This window comes from Scardinius erythrophthalmus, assembly GCF_964197995.2.
Source record: "Scardinius erythrophthalmus genome assembly, chromosome: 16".
Taxonomy (NCBI): domain Eukaryota; kingdom Metazoa; phylum Chordata; class Actinopteri; order Cypriniformes; family Leuciscidae; genus Scardinius; species Scardinius erythrophthalmus.
The window spans coordinates 11,969,162-11,977,328 of record NC_138236.1 but is presented as its reverse complement, the minus strand read 5'-3'; the positions used below and the strand labels follow the sequence as shown (position 1 = coordinate 11,977,328).

At 36.1% G+C, this 8,167-nt stretch overlaps 1 long non-coding RNA gene across 1 annotated transcript in view; it reads right to left on the bottom strand.

Annotated features, from left to right (window-relative positions):
• Positions 1–992: 992 nt before the first annotated feature.
• Positions 993–8,167, bottom strand: part of LOC308704913 — a 53,316-nt gene continuing 46,141 nt past the window's right edge. Inside the window, exon 3 of the long non-coding RNA XR_014031851.1 lies at positions 993–1,842. This is a non-coding gene — a long non-coding RNA (uncharacterized lncRNA). The remainder of the gene's footprint in view (positions 1,843–8,167) is intronic.

Genomic DNA, 8,167 nt, shown 5'->3' with positions numbered 1-8,167 from the left:
GTTTTATGTGTATTAACAAAACCAATTATGAAGACTATTAGGGAATCAGATGTTTAGGGAATTACTTTTTCTCCACCTCTGGTTTACAGCTATTGGTTTTGCAAAAAGCCAGAATATGGGTTAAAAGTGTTTGTTTGGCTGGATTCTAAGATTTCGGTTGTCTGTGTCTTATGTGTGATCTCCAAAGCTCTAAAGCACTGAAAATATGACAGATGACAGACAGTGAAGGATCACAGACAGAGGATTAGAACAAAAAAAAAAAGGTGTGGAGTTTTAATCAAAAAACCTTAACAGCTGCACTACAGTGTTTGATAACTAGAAAATAAGAAATGGATGAAGTTGAATGAACTGCAGATATCCTAAAAGCGGGAAGGTCTGTCACTATAGATAGCCTTAGTGGGAGATCGGAATGATTGACTCTGTACTATTAGCTTCGGCGAGTCGACGTTAAGTAGCTGTCTGCACAAACACTGACATAAGGAGGAGGAATGTTTCAAAGGTCAAACGATTGGCTGGCCTGAATCTAAGGCTTGTCAGACATCCTGACCGCTGTGGCATTAGAGGATGATCTTCCAACAGAGCAAAAATGATCTAAACTGCAGGTACAAAGTTCAAAATGGTAACAGAAACATAAAGATGGTCTCTCTAACATGTAGAGAAGTTTCCCTAAATGCTGTATGGGAGTTAAAAAAGACACAATAAGAAGAAGAAGAACTATTATTATTATTGTTATTATATTTTAATATTTAAAATAAAATTGCAGAAAGGTTTGTATGAGCTATAGGTATCGGATTAAAAAATAATTCAACTTATAGGCTATTCAGTTATATGCAGAAATATAAGAGCAACTTTGAGCTATTGATTCAGACCTCAAATTTCTCACCAAGAATATTCATTGTGCCAAATTTCTAGGCTTATAACCCTATGGTTCTATGGGCTACCATGACAGAAAGCGAAAAAGGCAAAAAACAAACAAAAAAAAAGACGCCGACGACAGCAAAAAACACAACGTGCTTTATATAGTAAGAATATATGAAAGTATAGTGAGTCTCCAGGAAACAAACCCTAGTAAATTTCATTTGGGTCTCCTCTCAGTCACAATAATGTCTCAAAAATGTTGCTTTCCAAAAATATAAAATTACCCAATCAAAGGTCTGAGACAAAGTTGATACCTAAAGGAAACGTCTTAACTCAATAAATATGAAAGAGCAACATTTGAGCATATTATTTTCCTCAGGGAATAACTAAGATTAATACTGAAGCTGGGCTTTATTTGTGATTACAAAGACAAGACTGCATCTAATTGTTAAAATATCCAACATATGCACCATGGATTCCAGTTTTATGAGAGGTTGACAGGATTGTACAGCTCACCATTATAGCTCAAGTTGCTCAGTAATGACATGAAAATACTTACAATACTTTAAGTATACTGGTATTTTAGTTGTAGCCATTCAGATTTCTGCTTCAATAATAGACAACGTATCACATTAGAAGTGGCCTACTTTGCGAAATGGCGAGCTAAAAATAAACATTCGTCCCCATCTTTATTTTTCAAGGGTTTGATGAGTGGCCATCCCCTCATGTTGAAAATATCACAGCACAAAGCAAAAGCAGAGAAAAAGGATAAAAAGTTACGTATACTTTCAGAGAGAAAGAATAGAATCTTGTTTGGTGCTGGATGGCATTCACAGTGAAGCTTAAATCCTGGGAACATCAGATAATTCCTCCCATTCTCTCTCCATGCCATTTGGCCACATCATTCTCTGCTCTCTTATCTCTGACATAGCAGCCCCCCTTCCTCTTCACTATAGCCTTGACCTTCAAACTGGGCCATTGCTCCTTGAACAGAAGAAAAACAACAGCAACCTGTCAGACCTTGGAAACACTAGCAACACCCGTTGTATCTTTTTTGTTTACACTGAGAAGATAAAGGAAAACTGACACAAAGATATATTTAGCATATTTATGCATGTATGATCAAAAATCGGCATAGTGTAGCTGGTTAAAAAATTCAACAAAAATGTTATACTATTCAACAACCCTCACTGAAAGCACACACTGTAAAAAAATCCTGGAAATTTACATGGAAATTTAACAGCAAAATGCTGTTTTCATGTAATAACTGTAAGTTACTGTTTTTTGCAATGCATTATGGGAGAACTTGGTTGCTTCAAATTGCGTGTTGACCAGCAACAGTATGACACTGTTATTTAACAGTATAATACCATATTTTCCCATGTACAGTACATGACGTGAGATTCAAACCGTCCATTATCGGCTGCTGTTATTTGCAACTACGTCTTTGATTTAAAAATAAATTACCAAGTACGTCTAAATATTAACATACAGTATAAAGATCCAGTGAAGTGTAATTAGATGACAGGGTAGCGGGTTTTAATCATGGAAAAGTAACCGAGTAAAATATGATAGCATGCTTGTGAGCTCGTTAGCATACACTCAGACTGCATGCATTTGGTTTGTATTTGCTAACGTCATGCACAGTTTATGCATATGCAACAGACAAATGTCCCGATCTTTATCGAAGCAAGATACGTGAGGAATGATCAAAATTCATAATTCTTGTATCTCTTCTTTACATTATGTTTTCCTTGTCATTGTAGTTCAACTCCTAAAGGCTAAGTTGTAGCATTATATAACAATAGGCAAACTGCAAGTAACAAAAATATTGTTGTGGAGAAATGATGTCTGTTAGCCCAAACAATGGAAGACGAATGGGGACCAAACCTTCAAGCTCCAAAAGGAACATAAAGGTACAGTACCATTAAAGGGATAGTTCACCCAAAAATGAAAATTAGCCCATGATTTACTCACCCTGAAGCCATCCTAGGTGTATATGACATTCTTCTTTCAGACGAATTCAATCGGAGTTATATTAAAAAATGTCCTGGCTCTTCCAAGCTTTATAATGGCTTTATCATTTTTTTTAAGTCCATCAAAGTGCATCTATACATCATAAAAGTGTCCCAAACGGCTCTGGGGGGGTTAATAAAGGCCTTCTGAAGCAAAGCGTTGTGTTCTAGTTCGAAAAAAATGTTCATATTTAAAACTTTATCGACTAAAATAACTAGATTCCGGCAGGAAGAGACAGGACATTTTTTAATATAACTCCGATTGTATTCGTCTTAAAGAAGAATGTCATATAGGATGACTTCAGGGTGAGTAAATCATGGGATAATTTTTGGGTGAACTATCCCTTTAATCTTAGTCACCAGTCGTTTCATCTAATATCAAAGACATAACACCAAAGCATCAAAAACTAGACTCCAATTGCAAGATGTACGGTGAAACTGAATTGAATCACTTCAGAAAACTGGTCAAACCATGTGACCCGTATGAATTACCTTTATCCTTCATTTACTATGACTATTGGTGTTCCCCATTATTGATCCCCATTCTCTTCTTTTGCATTGTAGGGACAAACAGACATTTCATTTCCATTAAAATATCATCTTTTGCATCATTGGAGTTTAAATCTGCATAAGGGTGAGTAAATGAGAAAATTATCATTTTTACATAAACCATTTATATTCTGAATATGTTAGGCCTATTGCCTCTGTAGCATAAGCAACAAGTAGCACATTAAGTTTTAAATTTTTTATTTGCAGATACTGTCAGTCATCTTAAGTTGTTTTCTTTACCAATAGATGTCTGCCACACATGCTGACCTTGAGAAAATGCTTGCCTGTGTCTCCTTGTTTGATCCTTCTTGGTAAGCATGTCATATTAGACATGTCTGCATTTTGTTTCACTAAAACAAAGCTCACACTCCAGTCCAGACTGACACATAACTTTCGTTTATCAGGAGAAGATCCACATTTATGTGCCTCATGCTAGAATCTACTGACTATAAATGTACTCTGTATGACCTCTGCAGTTAATTCCAAGTCTTCAGTGAATTATCCAGTAGTTTTTGGTTAGAATTTTTTAGATAATCAAAATTGCTCTGCATTTTAATTGAAAATCTGCTCCTCTTATTTTTCCTCTTTACTTTAACCATCAGTCCAAAACTATCAAATGCTGATATATATTTTATAAACTATTTGTTTTGATATAAAATAATGGGCTAGTGTTCACTGAAGCCTGACTTGAGAGTATATTTGTATTTTATAAACAGGTAAGGTATGTATGTATGTATTTATGTATGTAATTATGTATGCCTGTTTTAAGGCATATTGTAAAAGTCTATCTAGTGTTGTATGAGAATAAATCTGAAAGTTTATGTAGTGTTGTGTTGTTCTCTTTTATAATCCACATAACAGAAAATGCAGGGTATAATATGTATTTAAAATTGAGACGGCGTTATGAGTAGTAACACAACTACACAACTACTATGATGAGCGGACAGTGATGGCAAAGGCTCTAAATGTAATGGTGTGTTCAAGCCATGTCGGAAAGATCGCATTTACGAATTGAACGCACATGACCTCCACCACAATGTCGTTAATACGAGTTAAGCTTGGGATTTTCTTTAAGCCCTGGTGTTTATGAGTTGGGGGCGTGTCAGTGAGAAACATGGCGGAATACCACAATACTTAAAGGCAATGAACAGGTCTTAAATGGTTCAAAGCAATTTGGAGAATTGATTAATGTGGAAGTGTGGGAAATTATAGTCATCCATTAGGCAATCAGTGTCTTTTCTTTAACTAATGATGAGGCCAGGAGGAATCCACTTTGATTCATTAGATGGTGTACAAAAGAATGATTCCAGTGTGACACCATGTCACGCCTAGACTGTCATCCACCTCAGAACAGTTCAGCTTTGCTGCATGATTATATTGGATAGATGAGTTTTACAACATGTTTTAACTTAAAATAGTTAAGTAGTTAGAAACTAGTTCTCATCAGTTTCACTTCAGGACCTAGACTTTATATTGGACATCAAAAAGCAAGCCACAAAACCAGTACTGTTTAATTAATATTACTGACATAAAATATTAGTTAGAATTTTTTTATTGAACTATAAATCAGACCTTTAAACAAAATTTGGACTAGCATTTTCTACTGTATCATATTCGATCATCAGGTTTTTATAGTAATTGATCACAAAACTTTTCTTTTGATTTCTTTCTTTTTCCTTTTTTTATTTTATTTTTTTCCAGTTTCATTGGTATGCCAGTACGTGGAAGCAAATTACTCCAAGTGTCTTTATGAGTGAAACATTGAGTCATTCATTCAACTGAATCATTGAAAAAAATGCTGATTTATTTGGAAAGGAAACAAATAGTCATTGGGTCTGTCCAAATACCCACACTTGCGGTCTTGGTCATTTGACAGCACATGCACGTAATAGGAAGTAAACCCACACTATCTTGAATACCATTTCGGTGCTATCATCCATCATGTTCAGGAACACACATACACGAAATCGCAAAATGTTGAGGAAAACATTCCACTGTAAGTCAAATTAATTAGATATTACATATAATTTGGTAGTAAAACAAAGTGTTGCACATTTATTGGTGCAAAGATGAGTATGTGTATTTTGTACTGCTTTTTATCACTTAACTAAAAGAACCACAATTACTAAATTGTGTCGTCTGTTACATAGGAACTACTGAACACGAACAGACATTTAGCATTTTTGCAACACTATGGGCATGTTTACACCTGGTCACTTCATGTGTTTTTACTGATCAGATTTATCAAAACGATTCCATTTACACCTGGTCACATAAATGTGTTTTTCGCAAAACGGATATAAATCTGATTCCATGCTATATGCAGATTTAATGGAGTTCACGTCACAGAAAACAACAGATATGAGCTACATTTTATTGATCATCAGCTCATTTCAAAATCAAAGACTGCAACAGGAGAGAGCAGCAACAGCACTGGTAAGATCATTTAGTTTCTTTATTTTTAATGAAGATTATTGTGTGTTAAGCGTCTGCGACATACTTTCACTTTGATTTGCGATAGTTTGCACATTGGCTTGATGAATAGAGGCTCAGCTGCAGTAGCGCAGTCATATCTGGCTATAACATCACGTACAGTATAGCCTATAACACGCTCTCATATGTTTATTTTTTAGTATTGTTTAGTGGAGTAAAATTTACTTATGTGGTTTCAACAACCAGATGCATTTAGACCAGTGTCCAGTTTCGTCTAGGCGGCCCAAACCACCTCTGTGGTTAAATCTGTCTCAAATGCGTTTCGGAGGGCATTTACACCTGGGGTCTCATTTATAAAACTGTGCGTAGGAACCTTACTAAAAGTGTACGTGCGCCCGAAAGCCAAAAAAGACGTACGCAAAAAAATATTGAGACTTATAAAACCGTTCGTACACCAGAACCTGCGCAGAATTCACTTTGTAAATCCCAGTCAGCGGAAGATTGTGCGCACATGCGTCTCCTTCCCGAAATAACCATATATGGAGCTTACAACGCCTAGTTTTACTATGCAGATACTCATCTGCATATCATTTGCATATGATTATTCATCCACGTGATAACGTTTAACGGTACAAGACACATTACATTAATAAAAATCATGTAGTTGCCTATCCTTGCCTTGTTTTTGAATACATAAATCAAATAGTGTATAAAATACATTTCAGAGAAAGTTTTTCTCACTCTTTCCCACTGGCCGAATTGTATTTTTAATTGAAGCAGATAGGCCTTGGGCATTATTTACACGAAACTATTTTCTCAGACAGTCTGGTATTATCATGATAATCAATTATCTCTGTGGTTAAAACATTTAAACACAGCACGCCACAGGAAAAGTGTTCAAAAACATTGCATCCACAACAAATATTTCTATTGATTGAATTTGAATATAAAAAATGTTGTAACTTCTCAGTAATGATTTCATGTTTAAGTGTTTAACTCCATTTATTTGAATGGCATATTTAATCGAAATGTTTATATCAGAAGTAAAACATAGTTTAAATCATTATTTTATTTATTTAAACTGGTATTTGCTTCAGTTTCACTAAACGGCCAACGCGCTCGCTGGCGCGGACATTTAAGATGGGATGGATATTTGCTTCAAGTGATAGGCTTGGTGAGTAAAAGTATATTTGTATTATCTTTCTGTATATGTTTAATTTTCTTTAGATTTTCTGTCTAAAAGTGACCAAAAAGACACTTAACTCCAGCTCACCATCGGTGTCGCCAAACCGCTCCATCTCCAAAACGTTTGTACGCATGGGTCAGAGTTTGCGTGCAAATGCGCAAATTTTCCCGTCAAGTTTGTTTTTATAAATCACAACTTATGCGTCGGAAGTGGCGTACGCCTCTTTCAAGGCCTGTTTTGTGCGTAAGCAAAGGTTATAAATGAGGCCCCTGGTCTTTTCACGATCGGATAGCTATCCGATCACAGAAAACGCATGAAGTGGCCAGGTGCAAATAGCCCCTATAAGTGTGTCCCATTGGGTGATAAAAGTTAGACACACATTTGCGGTCTTCACGCCCACTTGAACACTTGGGCCAAATACAGGAAATACGTCATGAAAGTAGACAAGTCTCATAGTGCAAAGAACGGAAAAGTGGGTTTTTGGAAAGGCCCTTCATGCGTCATTGAATTACTCTCAAATGATTCGTTAAAAAACACTGATTCATTCAGGAATGCCACAACTGTGTGTTGCGCGGAGGCATGCAATGGTTCTGCTATGGCTTTGTTTGGAACTTTTGTTGTTGTTATTCTTTGGTTGAGTTAAAATCTTATTTATTAAACTGTTACATTAAAATACTTCAAATACCTGCCGTTTCATATTTGAAATGATTAACTTAAGAGTTTCTTAATTTAAGTTTTAACTTACTAGCTAGTAGCTACTGTATACAATATTGAGCACTCTGTCAAGCTGTTTGAAACATGTTGTATCCTGTCAGTGCAAACATGTTAGTCCAAGACCAATTCTCTCTCTCTCTCTCTCTCTCTCTCTCTCTCTCTCTCTCTCTCTCTCTCTCTCTCTCTCTCTCTCTCTCTCTCTCTCTCTCTCTCTCTCTCTCTCTCTCTCTCTCTCTCTCTCTCTCTCTCTCTCTCTCTCTCTCTCTCTCTCTCTCTCTCTCTCTCTCTCTCTCTCTCTCTCTCTCTCTCTCTCTCTCTCTCTCTCTCTCTCTCTCTCTCTCTCTCTCTCTCTCTCTCTCTCTCTCTCTCTCTCTCTCTCTCTCTCTCTCTCTCTCTCTCTTTTCCTTTTTCT